Source organism: Castor canadensis, chromosome 12 (genome assembly GCF_047511655.1).
Source record: "Castor canadensis chromosome 12, mCasCan1.hap1v2, whole genome shotgun sequence".
NCBI lineage: Eukaryota > Metazoa > Chordata > Mammalia > Rodentia > Castoridae > Castor > Castor canadensis.
The window spans coordinates 58,367,268-58,386,544 of record NC_133397.1 but is presented as its reverse complement, the minus strand read 5'-3'; positions in this window follow the sequence as shown (position 1 = coordinate 58,386,544).

Here is a 19,277-nt window from a genome sequence, read left to right as displayed (position 1 = left end):
GCTCAGAAAACAGACCAGAGACCAAACCTGAATTGTAATCAGTGGGCTCCTCTCCTTTCCAACGCTATGTTTAATGTTTCAGAGCATATTTAGTAAACATGTCACTAGCAATTGCCTGTCCTTAGTCTCTTCCCACTCTCTCCTTAATGGTTTTCCCTTTTTCTTTGGGTCAGTGCAGTAGTTTGGTTTTACAACATCTATGAATGTGTGTATGTTTCAGGCTAGACACTTTTGTTTTTACTAGTTCTATCACTTATTTATAGCATCCATGACTTATGAAACAACTAAGTCATATGCATTCTTCACTTTTCTTACCAGATTTGGTTAGTTCTCCTGTCTTATAGTTCACATTAATTACCACAACTCAGTTTGAAATTATAGGCTTATGCAAAGTATACTCCTTTTTCCTGAGTTTATTTCAAAGAACAGTATTCCTCTGTGTTTTGGTCTATGTAGAATATAGCCATACTTTTCTAAATGGGAAGTAAGTGCTTTTCTGCCATGCACAGAGCAGAATGAGGTCTGCTCTTATCACACACCAAATAGATGCTATTGCCATGCTCTTGGACCTGTAGAACCACAGGCCACTTCTCAACACCACTACACTGGGAAGCCAAGCCTCAACATGAATATTGGGTCCAACCTCCAGACTCCATGTGCCTCAAAGTCATTCATTCCACAGGTGTTTATTTAGCATCTGCTATATGTAAAGAACCATTCTAGGCTCAAAATCCACCATTCTTACCTTTAAGGAGCTTAAGTAGACTTAAGTACACTTAAACTCCTTAAGGATATAGCAAGCAATAAATAAGCAGTGAGCAACAGAATTTTTAAAAAATCCTAGGAAGCATTTGGATATAGGGCAGGGCCATTAAACTCAAGTCAAAAATGTGAGCCAGAAAAAATTCCCAGGAAAGGAGATACTTGAATGAGTAGGAGTCTTTTGGATAAATACTACTCAAAGTGTAGCATGTGGACTAATGGTACTTTGCAAACTGATACTGGTTTGAAATAAGACAACAGTAACTGTTTGGAAACTTTTATAATAATTGGTTATTGTTACAAAGTCCAAACATATGATTTGGAAAGGTATTAGTTTGTGACAAATTGGGATTGAATTTTTTAAAAAATGAAATTTCATTACAGTCTGATAAGAACTGACTAGGTGATAGAGTGGAAAAGGGTCTCAAGACTGAGTGAACAGCATGTATGTGGCAGGCTGAATGGTAGACTCCCAAAGACATCCAAATCCTAGTTCCTAAAACCAATAGTGTTACAGAAAAAGGGATTTTATGAATATAATAAGAATCTTGAAATGTGAAGATTATACTTTTGCTTAGTCTATTCTCTGTTACAACAGAATACCTGAGACCAGGTCCAGGGTGGAAAAAAAAAGGACTTATTTGGGGAAAATATGAGGAAAGGATAAGATTCAAAGGAAGTCTAAGATAGTGCAGTAGAGTGTAAAGAATGGTTACCAATTCTTCCCATAAAGAGAGAAAAATCTATTTTTTTTGCCCTTTAAATCTGGCTGGTCCTAATGACTTGCTTTGGACAGCTGAATGTGGCAGAGTGGCATGAATCCTGCACTAAGCATTCAGAGGTTTTACAGCTTCTGTTACTCATTAATGCCACAAGACTGGTTTAGCTTCCTCGTGAATGATAGACCATGTAGAGAAAGCCACAAGCTGTTGTCTCTTCCAGTCATCCACCTGAGTCCTTAGTTGTGTGTGTGAGTGCAGTTAAGGAGAGTTGAACCCAGATCAGTCCAGAAGAACTACCTGGCTGAACCCAGCCCCACTTAAAAATGCACAGAAGCATAAACTAAGTAAAGTGGTTGTTGGTTGTTTCAAGCCACCAAGAATGGTGGTTTGTTCTAGAGCAAATGATAACTGATCCAAAAAAATCAAATGGGGCAAAAAAGTTTGTAAGTTAGTCTTTTGTCCTCACAGGGCAGAATTGAGTGGAGTTTAAATTGTATCAGGGAAGACTATGGTTTATTATTAGAAGGTTCTTTTCCCTTATAGACTGGGGCATGTTAGAAAACCAACTCTATATAGATAGCCATAGAAATTAGCACAGAATATAATTTGGGTCTCTGTCTATAAACCATAGGGTACTATCTGATTCACATGGCGCTGAAACTCAAGATCTATTGTCTTTAGAGGCAAAGTCAACAGGCATCTTGTCAACTGCACAGTTCAATCCAACTGAATAAAAACTGACAATAAATTTTACTGAAACTTACAAGCAACACTAAAAACAAAAGAGAAAAGCGGTGGAGAAATGAAGTTTTAGATTTTGATAATTCCAATGGGATTTGTGCTTCCTGCTCCTCAGGCCTTAATTGGTCATCCTCATTCATCCCTTGCACATGTGTGTACTATGTACCTCCTATGTGTTGGGCACAGAGCTATGTACTAGACAGTAAGTGATGAGTGGGGCAGACACAAAATCATCGGTCTCCTAGCTTGGAAGGGAAGACAACCAAACAAGCAACAATTAAACTTTAAATCATAGGGCTTTTTTCTCTTTTGAGATACACCAACCATTCCTTTCTGCCTTTGTGATGCCTGCTATCATATATAACCAGCATCTATTAAGCCCTTGACATCTGCACCTTTCAGCATGATATTTACATTGCTTCATGATAGTCTGAAATCAGCTGTTTGAAATCATGCATCACTACATTATTGATGTGGCTCATGACTAAAGCAGGGAGAGTGGAGTCAGAAGGTGTGAGGAAAGAAGTAACAGGTCTGGTAGAGGTTTTTATGGGCCTACACGTGAGCCTATTTGTGCCAGGATATGGTGTACATTTTAGCTTCTACTGTAAAACATCTGATGCCTAGAGATCACAAATCAGATATATTGCATCCAACGTTAAAAACATCTCATAATTTACCACAGTAAATCAATCAATGTTTCCTAGAAATATTGGAACTGAAACAAGAGTTGAGTGAAAACAGGAAAATCTCAAGAGGTTTAGTTGGCTTAAAGGCATTTCTCAAAATATTGAATCCCAGGGGCTAGAAAACTATATTAGAAATATCCTTGAAAGATGTTTTTGCAGTGATGGAAAAATGGCTTCCAGAAAGTTGTTTATTACTTGGTAGAAGGAACCAGCTAGTCAGGTCACAGAGGACAGTCAGCTCTCAATTACCCGAGGGCCAATTATTCCAAATCTATGCTTTACAGAGGGCTCTGTAATCCTTGTATCCATTGCTCCACACATTGAAACTGCCATCCAAAGAACTACCAAGGAAGGCAGTTGGCATACAACTCATATTAGCTGAAAAATTAAATGTTATCTGTACTGGTTCTTTAAATAGCTGTGTGAAAGAGTGGCTTCATCTTCCTTACATGGTAGTATTTTATACTTGTGGACTTTATTTTTCCACTGTCCTTATCCATATTTACAAAAGTGGGCAACTAGACACAGTTTTCCCTTTCTATAATTGCTTTTGTTTCTATCTTTCATTTTTAAGTTTCCAGCAAGGTCTAGCATAAAGACCATGGGACTGGTGGCGATGGAACCCAATTCTACATTTGACTTAGAGTTCTTCTAACTCCTGAATTCTCCGTTCACTCATCTAAAAAATGGGAAAAAATAGTGTGTTCTAGACCTTATGGTGGGGAGGAGGATGTTATGCTAATCAATAGAGAAGGGGGGACATTATTGAGAATTTGAGTCCTCAAATTTCATTAAAATTATTTTCCTTTGATGAGGAAACCTCTGTAGATACTAAATCTTGTTCTGTTCTCTAAACTCTAAGGGAAAACACACACAAATCCAAACACCAGAAATAGAAGATGCTCTATTATAATATATACATATATGTATATATTTCTTTTTAATAAATAATGTATTTTAATAGCTCTACATGAAATATACTCTCCCTTTTGAAATCAAAGAGAATGTTGATAAAGAGGCCAGCAGTGCTCAGGGTGTAAGGGAAAAGCTCATAGACCAGGAAATCTCAGGACCAGGAAATCTCAGTCACAAACTTTTGTGTAACCACTGTAAACCACTGAATTCTCTGAACCTCAGTAAACAAGGAACTAAACTCAGTAATAGTTACGATATCACTTCCAACTTTAGCATTGGATTTTGATACCAGAGCAATTCTAGTATACTGAATTCTTTGGGTCTTTCCATCTTGTTTAAGAGCTAGGATAATTTCTTTCTTCCTTCCTTTCTAACAATCATTTCCCAGGTACCTGTAAATATGCCTGGCACGTTGCTAGGAAGGTTACAGAGCAATAAGGAAGACAGACAAGGTCCCTGCCCTCATGCAGCTAGCTTATGCTAGTGTACCCAGAGAATAAAGAATTAGCCCACCAAAGTCTGTGGAGACTTGCAAGTCTTTGTCATTATGGCTCTTGTCTTGCAAATATAAAGGCAACAGACTGTCTCTAGAAAGGCTAACACAGATCCTTGTCTTACATTTTCATCTCTAATTTGTGTTACCTGACAGAAGAAAGTTTAAGGTTGGAGACTGAAGCCTGGAAAGCAAAGGGTAAGGCATGATCTAATGGGTACCTGTCACCCAATTCTTCAGTCTCATGGTGTCTTTTATAATCTCTGTTAGAGGGGCAGATTGGGAGATCAGGTGTCCTGACCTGGTCACCAAGCCATAGGAGCCACATTTCCTGCTTTTTGGGGGAGCGGACTAACCACCCTCTTGCCTTCCTCCAACCACAAGTTTCTATGTGGTTACAGGTGATGAGCCAGAGACTACATGTGTTTTAAGGAGCTGCAGTATATGAAAAATTCCTCATGAAAAGAGCCTTTGTCTCCTTTGTTGATATTTGAAAGAGGGTGAAGATAAAATGGTTCTATACATGTACTGGGAAAATTTCCTGAAAAACAGATCTGAAACTCGTGATAATCCTTTGCCAAATGAAGCTGGCTAAGATTCTTTAAGTCAGACACCATCTAGCACCTCCAGGAGTCGTTATCACTCTGCTTATCCTGGTGAGAGGACTCAGCATCACACAATTTTGCTTGTCACACATAGGAAGGGAGAGTCATAAAAATCTAATGGTGGCTCATGTGCCTCCATTCTTAATCCAGCCAGACATGCTAGTGAAGGAAGGGCTGTGGTGAGGTTTACATATATCAGATGGAAATGGCTTAGTATGGTACTTGGCTCACAATGAGTATGAGGTGAACTGGGGAACTGATAGATACAAAGGTTGTGGATATATTCCTGGTTCATTTTATGTGACAAAAATGCTGGAAATAAACATTGGCTTCATTTATTTATTTAGTTGATTTTTTTGGGTAGAAACTACATATTTATTTCACTTTAGGTACTAGTAGAATACTTGCGACTCAAAATACCATTGCTTTCTCTACTTATGATGGACCAGAAATTCATTACTGGAGTTTTGTTAGACAATGAGAATTCCCCATTTATCAAAATTCTTTGGGAATTTCTTTGGGAAAAGCAACACGTTGCTCTATTTTGGACCGATATTTAATGAGACTGTTGGGAGGAATAAATCAAACAATTCCTGAAACCAAATTTTGAATGTAACTCTGTTCCAAAAGGAAAATGGCAGCTGTTTCTACTGAGAGAATGCCATATCTCTCAGTATAACATGAGGCATCCTCACCTGATTTTTCATTGGAATCGTACAGCTTTCCTGCAGGTACATGTGGCTATGTCCATTTTATAAATGAGCAAATTATGGTGCAGGGAACTTAGATCCCAACCTTTTGTGCTTCAATGGTTAGGTGCTAGATTTAGAATAAGGTTTGTTTAATTTCAAAGTCCAAGATAGAGGGAAGAGTGGAGCATAAGAAAATGGGTTAGATTGGAATGAGAAGGCTCTTTAGATAGTACTGGCTTCTTGGCATTTGCTTTGGACAAGCCCCAGGATAAGTGAGCAAACAAATGACAACAAAATAAATGAATATGCTTGTCTTAGTGTGCTTAGGTTCTTATTAAAAAATACCAAAGATTAATGGATTAAGCAGTAGGCATTTATTTTCTCACAGTTCTGGAGTCTAGGAGATGGAGATTTGGGTGCCACCCTGGGTCAGTTTCTGGTAAGGTCTATCTTCTTAGATTGAAGACACTAGCTCTCTGGCTTTTCTACTTATAAGAATACTAATCTATCATATTAGGGCCCAATCGTTTTCATCTAAATTAACCTAAATTACCTCCTGTGGGCCCTATTTCCAAATATGGTCATATTGGGGGTTAGGGCTTCCATATATGAACTTTGAGGAAAAACAATTCAGTTCATCTATGCTTTTCTCTGAGTTCATGCTTGTCTATGGCTACCTTAGTTTTATATTCCCAGTGGGGTTCCTATTATAAAATTCAATAACTTATTTTAGCTGAAACAATAAATGAATGAATGAATGAATAAAAGAAGCAATTGGAGGTCCTTTCCTTCTAAGAGGCTATAAAAATTAACGCTAAATTGTAATAGAATTGTAAAAAAAAAACTTTCAGTAGTTCAATTTTCTTTAAAAATATCCCAAGAGCCATAACTTATGAGATGTTTCATTTTAATCTAGACCAGGGTTTCTCAACAGTGATATTAATGACATAATGGAGCAGATAATGATCTCTTGTGGGGGTCTGCACAGTTCATTATAGGATAGTGAACAGCACACCTGGTGTCTACCTCTAGAAACTGCAAGTGTTCATATCCCTGGGTTCCTACTCCTCAGTCCCAAATATGGTAATAAAATTTGTCTCCACAAATTTCCAAATGTCCCTGGGAAGGGGGAGGGGGTTGGCAAGTTCATTTGAGAATCACTGATGTAGATTCTAGATTCTGGGCTACAGAGTATTAAGGATTTTGGAAAGACTTCCAACCCTAAACCAGAGAATCTGCTTAAATCTGATTGGGATGCATGATACCTTGATTTATCAAACTATGGACACTTTCTTTGTTATAACTTATCTGTTACCACAGACTGTGCCTCATATACATTCACACAGATTTCCTGCTTTACCTCCACCTCCTTTGACTATTTGTCCTGCTCCTGTCTTGTCATTTCTGGTCCCAGGAGGTGTCTACTGGTGCTTCTGCTCACAGTTAGATAAGTCAATTGAGTAAGCAATTATAGCATCTTAGTAGTGCTTCTTCTTGGATCTACTACAGAGATATGCTCACTAATCTCAGCCGTGATTTGCAGTTTGCTTCTCAACTTCCTAATGAAGTCCATGCTCAGATTCTGCCATCAGATGAAACTCATCTATAACTTTACTTAAAAAATCAAGATTCAGTGCTTTGATTATTCTTAACACATGCTACCTGTTTAACAGCCTTCCCTTTATTTGCCATGAAGGAAAGTTCATTCTTCTATCCAAAGCACCCTTGTGCTTCTTCTTTATTACCCTTCTCACCCTATTCACCTTATTTCCCGTTCTCAGTTTTCCTTGTCCTCATTTGTATCTTCAATCTCTTCCATTCTACTTGTGTTCTATTTTGGCCAATTTGTTTATTTTCTCCACTTTAAGTTCAGAAAAAAAATCCTTTTCTATAACTTAGTGGTTCTCAATCAGAGAAAATTTTTGCATCCTGGTAGAAATTTGGCACAAATTGTAGACATTTTTGATTTTTTATAACTGAGGGGAGGGATGATGTGATGGTTAATATTGGTTGTGAACTTCATTGGATTGAGAAGCACCTAGGAGATTAATAAAGTACACCTTTGGGCATGCTGTGAGGGCATTCCACAAAGGATTAACTAAGTGGGGAAAATCCACCCTGAATATGGGTGGCACCATCACATAGGCTGGGAGCCTGGATGGAATAACAAGGGGGAATGTGAAATCCAGCACAGTCATTCTGTCTTTCCGCCTCCTTTCTACTATGATGGGCTGAAACCCCTGAAACACTGGTTCAAAATTAATCTTTCCTCCATTAAATTGTTTTTGTCATTTTTTTTGTCACAGTGGCGAAAAGGTCCAACTAATACAGAAAATTGGTATCAGAGAAGTGGGCTTATTCTGTGGTTATTTCTGATGATGTGGTTCATAAGGTTTTGGATCTGAGTTATGGAAGGAATTTGGAAATGCAGTCTAGAGAAGCCTTTTAATGCTGTAAGCAGAGCTTAATGAGTGACTCTGGTATGGACTCAGAAGATCATAATGCCAGCAGGAATTCAGACCAGAGTGCTTAGAAGGTTTCTGATGGGAACAAAGATTATTGGAAATTGAACCAGAGGTCATGCATGTTACATTCTGGCAAATAATTTGTTTACATTTTGTCCATGCCCTGAGACTTTGCAGGAGGCTGAGGTTACAGGTGATGCACTAATTGATTTGGTGGAAGTAATTTCAAGGCATCCCAGCATTCAGGGTGCTAGCTTCTCCTAGCCAGATTTACAGTAAGCATTAGAGAAAAAAGCACAAAAAAAAAAGGATTTGAAAAATGTGCATTTTGCCCAGAAAAGTGTGTATACCATTGAGATTAAGAAACACTCAAGAGATTAGAGCCATTAAAAAGAAGCCAGATGTTTTGTATTGGGGAAATAGGAAAGATGCCTGAGGTCATCTCAGAAATTGGTCAGATATCATTTGTTATAAACTCAAGGGTGTAAAGGTTTTAACTCATTTGAAAGACTTTTCTTTTAGAAGAGATCTTGGGACACCCTTCTTGTCCAGGGCCACCTAGAGAAGTATTTCTCCATGTCCTTCTATCCAGACACTTAGAGACTGCTCTAGCATTTGTCCAAGGCTGCCCAGCAACTGTTCTGATGATAAACTTTGGTGTTGCCCATTTGATGCTGGTTTTTCAGGCGTGCAGAATGCAAGAGTTATGGGGTCATGGAGGCTTCCACTAAGATTTCAAAGGAAAGCTTGGGAGTCTGGGGAATGTGGAGCAGGTTCAGATTTCTTGTAAGCAGTCTCTGTCTCTGATAGGGTGTTGTGTGAAACTGTGAGGATGAAGCCAAAGAGGCAATGGAGGCACTAGAAAGATGTAGATGCCAGGAATATGGGACATCTACTGAGGAAAGCTGCAGGCAGTGAGGAGAACCAACCATAGGGATGGGGCTGCCTAACACCCTTTGGGGCCCACATCATGCCATTATGTGCCCTAGATGCTAGACTTGGTGTTACTTGATTTAATATAGGATTTCAGTCTTGCTTTGGTCCAATCCTTCTTTGCTATTCTCTAATTTCTCACTTCTGAATGGGAATGCTTTCTCTGTACTATTGTATATTGGAAATAGGTTATTTCATTTTTAATTTTACAGTAGCTCACAGCTAAAAGTTTTTCTTCAGTCTCAGGAGACTTTGAACTTGACTTTTGAACAATATTGGAACTGTTAAGACTATGAGGATAGTTGGAGATAAACTGAATACATTTTATATTATGATCCTTTGGGGGACCAGAGTCAAATGTTATGGTTTAAAGAGACATGTTTAGGTATCAGGTTGACATAGATGTGTGACGGTTAATATTGATTGTCAACTTGAATGGATTGAGAAACACTTAAGACAGTAATAAAGCATACTTTTGGGTATGTGAGAAACATACCCTGTGAGGGTGAGGGTGTGTTTAGAGAGGATTAACTAATGGGGAGACCACCTGAATATGGATGACATCATCCCATAGGCTGGGAGCCTGGATGGAATACAAAAGGATAAAGCCAGCTGCTGCAGGTATTCTGTTTCTCTGCTTCCTGTTTGCCATCATCCACGCCATCCATGGTGCTGGGCTGAAAATCTGAAACTATGTGTCAAAATGAATCCTTCCTCCTTTAGAATGTTTCTCTCAGGTATTTTGTCACAGTGCTGAAAAAGTAACTAACACAGCTGCTACTGGCATGTTTTGGGTAGAAGCTAAGAGTGATGTAGGTTCTGAGGTCAAGAATACTCAACCCTACAATCTCCTGAGATACTACATCCTTTCTGCTCTTTTGCTTTCTAACTTCTTTGAAGAATTGTATATACCTACAGCTGTGCCTATTCACCACTCAATTACACTCATTTATTCATTAGTCCATTGCAATCTGTTCCTGATTGATCATTGTACCATCAAGTCAAACAACCCTGGTCAGTGTTCCATTTCCCAAGCTTCTCTGCAGGTCTGTGATAAGAACTTCTTCCCAGTTGCCTAAGAAATTAGAGGTTTAAGTGAGCATTCATTCCAATGAAGTTGAGGTAGATTCTCTAGTTTGGAAATGGGGAATCTTGTAAGATGAACGATATTCTATGTTTAGAATCTAAAACCTACCTACATTAGGGGTCTTTAAGTAAATTTGCTCCCCTTCACTCCTATATGGGAACATTATAGAGAAAAATTTTATTGTCATAATTGGAACAGGAGAGGGCGCTGCTCACATCTAGTGGGTAGAGGCCAGGGATTTGCTAAATATCTAAAATCTCCTCCTTCTCATGTATCTTTTGGTTTCCTTCCTTGGCCCTACTCTGTCATTTTTACTCCTCTTACCTGAAAAATATGTTTCCATTAATTTTACTATATCATTTTATTCCTCCTTTTTTGTCTCCTCCCTCTACTGTGTCTACCAGCTGGTTTATAAACTCATCGAAAATATTTTAATTACCCTAGATACCTGTAATGTTTTTCAGAGAGTAGTTCAATAAGTGTTTGTTTGCTTGAATTATTATTAAAGTACATATATTTCTATGTATAAAACAAAACAATACAAGCTGCCCTTAAATTTCATGAAAATCTTTGAGCAAAATTTGGAGCTTTGTACATATATGTCACATGGCCTGTCTTGTCTGCATTGAAAACAGGCCCATGAAAAATCATGAAAAGAGAGAGCTAGAATTTTAGTTGCTGACCCTCCTGCTAAGGAGGGCCTCAGTAAACCCTATATCATTCTTGAACATGGCTCCTCACCTGTGAAATAAAGGAGGCTGAGCAGATGAGCTTCAAGACTATTTCCAATTCCAAAATTCTATGACCCTAAATAGGAAATTCATAAAATTGAATCCCTAGTAAAACATTTTTAATTTAGCAAGTTTTTTAGTAAAATGATATTCTTAAGTTGGCCTAACATGTACTGACATTTTCTTAGGTCAAATTTATGGTGTTTAAGCATGTGTGTACATATATATACTAAGAGTACCTATGTACATATATATCAGAAATATGTTGACTATATATGTATATATGTATGTGTGTATGTGTATTGTTCACTTTCTTTCATATAAATCTGATGAAACTAGGCTTTATTCCTAGATCAAATGTTTCAGTGGAGTTCTAAGTGAGTTCATCATAAAAGAGGAGTTAATCATAAAAAACATGGATTCGACCCTAACAATTGTGTCATAGGTAATGACAATGTATTAAGAGGGAATTTAAGAAACAATCAAAAATTATGTGTTTTCTCCCGCATCAAGCACATGTTAAATTAACCAGTAAGCCTTGAAGCCATGCATACCTGATGATTACTTTTTGTTATTTCATGTTTTAAAAAATCGTTCCAAAAAACTAGATTTACAGCACTGCAGAGTCCCACACTGTTGCAATGCTGTCTTCAATTCAGCCATTTCATATTGAAATTTCACACACAATAATTGGCTGACCTTCACAGCTATGGCAGAAACTAATTAAAGCTGTAAGGCTGTGCTAGCAATGCTTTTGTGTGAAATGTGAAGTTTGGTGATAATGAAATATGGGGTGCAGATGTTATTGTCTTAGATAGACTGTGCCCTTGGTTCACACTAATGAAGAACAGCAATTATTAAACAAAAAGTATTTTTTGCCCATTAATTATTTTGTGTTGTGATAGTAGGAATAAAAACATAGTGGCATCTCTCCTACCAGCTTCTCCCCAAAGTAATTTTATGGAACTTTACCAGCTGACTTCTATATCATTAGACATCTCGTTTTCACTTTCTTTCCCTACTGATAATAGACCTTTGGGAGCCTCCAGCAAAGACCTGGATAGGTTCAGAGAGCAAAGGGTAAAGGGCAAGCTAAAAATGGTCACCCATAAAGATTTTTAGACAGCTGGAAGATTAAATAAATGAAGCTTTTTGGAAATAACTCCACACGCCAAACAGAGATGTCAGTAGAAATATGAAGCCCTCCACACTGTTGGTGTGTGACAGACAAAGGTCACTGCTGCTATTGAGGTGCAAGTAGAGAAATAAAGCAGGCCTAGCTCTGTTTCTTGGTTGTTAGGAGTCTGGGTTTCTATTAATAGGTCAGTGTGACTTGCAGGACTTCTACTGGGTCAAATATAACAAATCACAGATTTGCAACAATGAAGAAAAAGACTAAAATAAAGAAAAGGCACATTGTGTTGGCAAGTCTTCACTTTTCATGGGCTAATGATCTAGTCTGCTTCTCTTTATCCCTTTCCTCATTGAATTTGTTATCTGTTTTTACTTTATTTTATTTTCCTCCTTGGCTTTGGGTCACGTGGTTCTCATTAGGAGGGTAGAGTGAGAGGGACACTCTCAATTTAAACTCAAATTGGCCAATTCTTTATTTGGAAAAGGAGATGAAATTTATAAAATTTAACATTTACCTGTGTAATTTTCTCTGACATCCACATTCTTTATCATGAGAACACACATGGGCACTGCACTGGGCACTCCATTAAGGCATTATCTAAGAGTTATCAGTTACTGAAATGCAGCAATGGTGAGGACAGGAAGTAGCAGAAGAAGCAGTGGGTAGGTAGGAATCAGCTGGATCACATCATCTCAGCTTAGGCAAGGAAACAAAGGTTGGTGCCTTGACAGGAAGAGGATTTAGTGGTCATGGAACTACTACCTAAGGGCATGTGTGCTGGAGGGGCTAGAGGAGATACTTTTTTTTTGGGGGGGGGAGTGAGCATTACTGGGGATTGAACTCAGGTTCTTGTGCTTGCTACACAGGCATTTTACCACTGGAGCCACTCCACCAGCCCTAGAGGAGATATTTTTTATCACACATTGGGTCCATTTTCTTAATAATTATGCCACTTGTCAATACATTTTGTGTTTAGATAACAGAAAATTAAGCGAAACTATGACTGAATTTGAAGAGCAATTAATATAGCTAGTGATGGATACAATAACTATTGGGTGTGTGTGACTCCTCATTTTGAAGAAAATAACTTCTTCACTTGTATGAAGGATAGGCTATATATTTCTGGGTGGGAAATAGATATGTTTTGTTGTAATGAAGTTCAACTGCATGCAGCTAGGTGTATATAGAAGCTGTGTACCCAATGGAGTAGACTATGTCAGTGATTAGACTATTGCCACTGACGTCCAAATCCACATTTAATTGCTCTGCTTTTGATAATGGGACATTTCCCCCTTGCCAGCTCTACAATGTTAAACTTTTTTAGTAGAGGGATACTGGATGGGAAAAGGTTTTTCTTCCTGGTCCTGGTGTGGTCTCTGCATGTTCCTATAGTGTAAGATGCTCAGGAGCTCTTGTGACACCACTGGGACTCAGCACCAGCAGGTTTTCTCAGCATCCCTCCCTTGTGTGGATCTTTCCAGCAACCCAGAGAGCACTTCAGAGAGGGTTCCACCATTGTGACAAACTTGTCTGCCATCTAATAAGCCATGATTGTTCCTGCTTCAGGGAAGACTTAATCTTAGTCTTTGAAAGAGGAGGGGCTTCATTGGGTCCTCTGCTTTAGCTCTAAAAGTTGTATCTCTTCTCTATATCTGCTATATCTGTAATCTTACCCCCTAATAAGTAAGAAGACCTATCCCTGGTAATAGTAGAAGGATGAAAGAATACCATTGATGAAATTGTTAAATTTCAGAAAAAAATAGCCATGAATTACAAAAGATTTCAATCCTTTGTGATTTTCAGTATAAAGAACAAAGCAAGAATATAACAACACTCTAAACTTTACCAAATTCACATAAAAAAGTAAATTAGAAAGCTTGGAAATGCAAAAAATGCAAAATGTATTTATGAGGTACTTTGTCCCATGTCAAAATTACAGTGTATCCACTTCAAGATTTAAAAAGGCCTCTAGCTGAGTGCTGGTGGCTCACACCTGTATTCCTAGCTAGTTGGAAGATTGAGATCTGGAGGATTCAGGTTTGAGGCCAGCCCAGCAAATAGTTCACAAGATCCCCATCTCCAAAATAACCAGAGCAAAATGGACTGGAGGTGTGGCTTAAGTACTACAGTGTTTGCTTTGCAAGTACAAAGCCCTGAGTTTACACTCCAGTCTCACCAAATAAAAGGGGGCCTCTGTGCCAAAACATGAAATATGTGCATTGTAGTAGTCCTGGCTTCCAGAACAGAAGGAACCATTAGATCATCTCAGTCTCAGGAACTGATTTTGCTTTTATCGCCATTCATCCAGAATACATCTCCAATTCATTTATTGAGGCAGACTCCATAGCATCACTAAATTGTATAGACACAAGATCCCATGCTCTGCCCTCTGTTCACAGCATAATCATCATTTTCCTCAGCAAATGTACCATTACAGACAATATGATCAATAATGGAGTGGATGCAGTTAAATAGAGCAGTAAAAAGACCTAGCTGGGCACATGAATGAGAGGAAAGGCAGAGCAATGGAAGCCTGCCCTTCCCAAGGACAGAATTGCCCCCAAGGATAGCAAACCCTGTTTCTCCTCAGGCTGCTTGGCATGTGGACCTATCAATACCAGGAGTGGAGCATTGTGATGGTAGAGGCCACCCATGGGACTGGAATGTGGGGACAGCAATTGAGGCAGAAAAGAGAGGGTAATAACTTGTTCAGGGAGAAATAAATGAGTCACAACGCTCCTGACCAGGTGTCTTGTCTGTTGATTCTATGCTAGGAGTGCCCCTTTGGCTTAGAAAAAATAATGTCAAACTTCTTTTCAAGCCAGAGCCCTAGGGACAGCTAAAACTGGGTTGCTGAAAAGAATTATTTTTTAACCACAGACTGAGCAAAGTGCTGCTAATAAAACATTGGATGATCTTTGTAGTGACTTCCTTCATACTGGCTTCTGAGATGGGCTTTGGTGTCTGCTTGGTTTTTGCAAAATTTTAATGTTAGGTATTGTTTGTGGTAAAATTCCTGTTTGCTCCTATAAAGAGGTAAATATTACTATATGTCATAAAAAGAGAATGATAGTGACAGTGAAGTTAGTTCTTGTGTGTGCCTTTGGGCTAGCTAGAGCGGGCAGTTTACACTCCTCTGCCTACTACTCTTAGGAGTTATGAGCAACTTACTCCCTTGCTCAAGTAGTGCTATAAAATATATTCTGGATATCCTGCCTAATCAGCATTTCCTTAACTGGGAATGAGTTGGGGGCTGATCTCTGTATCTGAATATTCTGATTGACTAGCTCTGGCGAGTGATAGACACATGTATTTTGATACAGGTGGACACAGATGCTTCAAAGGCCAAGGTGACCATATGTTAAAGAGTTGGACTAGGAAATTTTGATGCACTTTGGTGTGAACTACAAGTTTAAAGGAGATATGGCAATTTGGAGAGGTCTGTGTTAAGATAACAACAACAAAGATGGAAGATTTGAAACTGGATGTGGTTTGCACAGCAGAGTTTTTGACATAATACCTGGAACAGTATAAGTCCAGTATTCCCAGCACCACATTATACAGCTTCAGGGAATATGTTCTCATTGTATCCTCTGTAAATGATAATCTTTGGAGCACAGTTGGATACTGCCTTCAAAAGTTAATAGGTCGAAAAGACTATCAATGTGGTTCAATCTACATGCTTCATCATCATGGCCTTCAGATCAGGGAAGGGGTCACTGTTGACCTAAGGTAATCTGTGACTGAGCAGGTAAGTGACAAAGATGCCAGTGATGATGAAGAATTGAGAGAAAGTTCTGACCATATAACTTTGTAATTTGAAGCAGAAAAGTCAGCTCCTATGTTTAACTTCAAGGAAAAAAGAGCCTGATTACGGAATATCTTAGAGAATATCTTTTATTTCCCTATAATGGGGATTGGCTTATATCAATTTATTCATATTCTTTTCGGAACCTACTAAAAATAATAGTGTGAAGTTAAAGACAGGGAACCAGTTTAAGGGTATATCCTGCAGCTGTGTAGCAGGGCAAAGATTATTGGTCCATTTATAAATCACATGCATGATGGGACATCCCTCTCTGCCCTTTAAACAACCAACTTATAGTCAAGTTCACTCATGCAAAATACTTATTTGCTTAATGTAAGGAAAATATATGCTACATGTGAACTCACATGAAAATAACAGTAACCATAATATAATCAGGTATATGAACAATTCTTTCATAGTAACATAATTCATGTCTCCTGCCAGGCAGTCTTCAGCAATTGGAACGTGTTATGCCAAACTGATTAGGTTTCTTGAGTAATTTTTGATATATAACTCATCTTTGTAATTATTCACTTAAATCACAATGCTTGTTAATACATGTGTGTTTGAATAAAACTCAGGCTAAATATAGTTTCCAAGCCAAAACAACAAAAAAAAATCAAAACTTGATTTATTATATTTCTTATATTCAAAGTGATTATCATCTATTTATAAGATATAACTTTATTTGTTTTCAAGGGGAAAAAAGACAAAATTCTAAACATTAAAAGTACATGCTGTTTATAAGAAATGTTCCTATTTTAGAAGTTTTTTAAATGTTAAAAAAAAGAAACATGAAACAAGACCAAAAAAATCTTAAAATTTAAGAAAATGCAATAGGGGTTGTATAGTCATTCTTTATATGGGGTTTCTTTCTGTCTTTTAATATTGTATCATAGAAATGGTTAAGGTATTGTAGGTACAAGGTGATGTCTTTCATGAAGTTCAAAGAATCTTACAAATAAAATGTGAATGAAATACACGTCAAAAAGAGGTCTATCTTGAATGTATACATCTTGATTGGAAATAGAAACTTCACTAGGTAATTTGCAGAATCTGTGGATACAGTTAGGGGAGCCTGTGAATAAAAAAGAAGTCTTCTAGAAAGAACTGAATTATAAAAAGGGAGATAACAAAACCTCCATCCAATAGCACCAGGCTTGGGAGAGAAAAGTTAACCACCAATCCAGTTTTCATGGAGTTGTGGTTGAGATCTCATGAGAGGGGAGTGAGAGCTAATTAAAATAAAATGAGGGGAATCTTTTAAATGTGAGTTTATAGAAATATAACATGTAGGAAAGTGTAACACAAGAGGGCTAGAAGGTATAAGTTTGAATTTGCAAACTCAAGTGTAAATTTTAGGGCTCAAAGCAACTCTTTTTCTTTGCAGCTCAAAGAAAGAAAAAAAAATTTGGAGACAACTTCATGAATCATTGGTATCCCAGAAGCAATGACAACAGGACACTTGTAGGGTGTCAGTGGCTTCACACTGGCATCACTGAGGCCTTTGATAAACATAAGTGGTGGAGGCTCAGCAGCAATTGCACACTACTCAAAGGCAGCTGGAGTTTTAGACAGAGTTAAAACTGGAAGGGAAGACATGATGGTTAATTGTTTTCTTATGTGTCAATTTGACCAGGTGAAGGAATGCAAGATAGATAGTAAAACAGTATTTCAGAGTGTGTGCCTATGAAGTTGTGTCTGGAAGAGATCAGCATTTGAGTCACTTGATAGTAATGAATATGCCTTCATCAATGTGAGCAGGCAACATGCAAACCAGTGAGCGTTCAAACAGAACAAAAGGGCAGAGGAAGAGTGAGTTGTGAGTTCTCTCTCTCTCTGTCAGTTTGAGCTAGAATATCCATCTCTTGAACAGACCTTAGAGATCCTGGTTCTTGGATTTTCAAACTCTGAGACTTTCGCTGGCATCCTCCTGTCCCTGAAGCATTTGGACTCGATCTGAATGACACCACCAGCTTTCCTGGGTCTCCAGCTTTCAGATAGCAATCATAGGATTTCTCAGTCATTATAATAACACAAGCTAATTCCCATAATAAATCTTATACACATAGCATCTTTATATCTTATAATTACATATATTCAGTATACATCTGTACACCATTGGTTCGTTCAGTTCCTCCGGAGAACTTTAACTTATACAGAGGAACTCACTGGATATTAGATTATAACCAAAAGTCCGTGTCAGATTCCCACATCAAACTTCCTAAAGTTGTGTGTATGTGTGTATGAGAGAGAAAGAGAGAGAGAGAGAGAGAGGAGAAGAGAGTTGTGATTAACATAAAACTAGATTTAGTTCACTTCCGGGTGGGAACACAACACTCAAAAAATATTTTATCGCAGGTTTTTTAACTTATTATCAGAATGATCTAAAAAGGAAAACCTAGGTTATATTTGTAAAAGTATGAGGAGAACATATTGTGCAGTCTAAATGAACTTCCATTTTAATAGCTGACATTAAATAATTCCATGTAATCAGTGCTCTATATTTTCAAGAAATCATACAGAATATAATAAAATATTCAGCTATTAAGTATAGAAGATGATTTAATTCTGAGTATTGTAGAAACTTACTATTTTTGTATTGTCTCTTCCTATTATTAATCAAGCAAATTAAGTTAGTCAAGTGATTCCAAATAGAATGTGGTAATTTATTATACATACCAGTGTTAAAAATTATAGAATTAAAATCTCGGTGGTAACTGTATTTCCAAAGTCAAACATCTAGATGTTTATATATTTAAGACTAATTATCCAAGTAGTTTACTGTTTCGCTGGATTTTTAACAGCTATTTTTATGATTCAAAAGATATTTCAGCAAAGTGATTAAACAATTCAACAAATTACATATACAAGCACACATATTTACACACTTTGCTTCTTTCCTTTGAATGAGAGGCAACATTAAGAATTCATATCTTCATAGATTCTAACATACATCTTCTGTCTCAGCCTGGGTTCCTTATTTCCTTTCTCTCTGGTATTTATAACAAATTGGCAATAAAATCAAAGAAACATTAACAAGTAAACATGCTTACTTTATAGATATTGCTTTTATTTAGAGTTTTAAATGATATTAAAAGGAAGGGAATTGCTAAAATGTTGACAACAATAGTTTATAATTTTCTAGCAGGTCCATAAGCTCTTTGTTGACCTCAACTGACCTTTCTGCCCTTGAAATCACTGACAACTATATGTTGTATGGTGCTTCAGGTTGCTATGAAGGATTTAAAAAATATTAAAAAGGCATACTTATTCTTTAAGTAAGTACAATAGTTTAAGTAAAATAATAGTTTTAATGTGTATTTGCCCATACATTACAATGTACAATTCTTTGGCCCATAAATAAATCAGTAAAGATGAAAATGGTATGTATATTAAAATCACTCTGAAAAAAAAGCATTTGTGCCCTCCATTGGTTAACACAAATATTATAAAAGTGTTTGTTTTCATGTGGTTTATAATTAAGTAAACATAATGA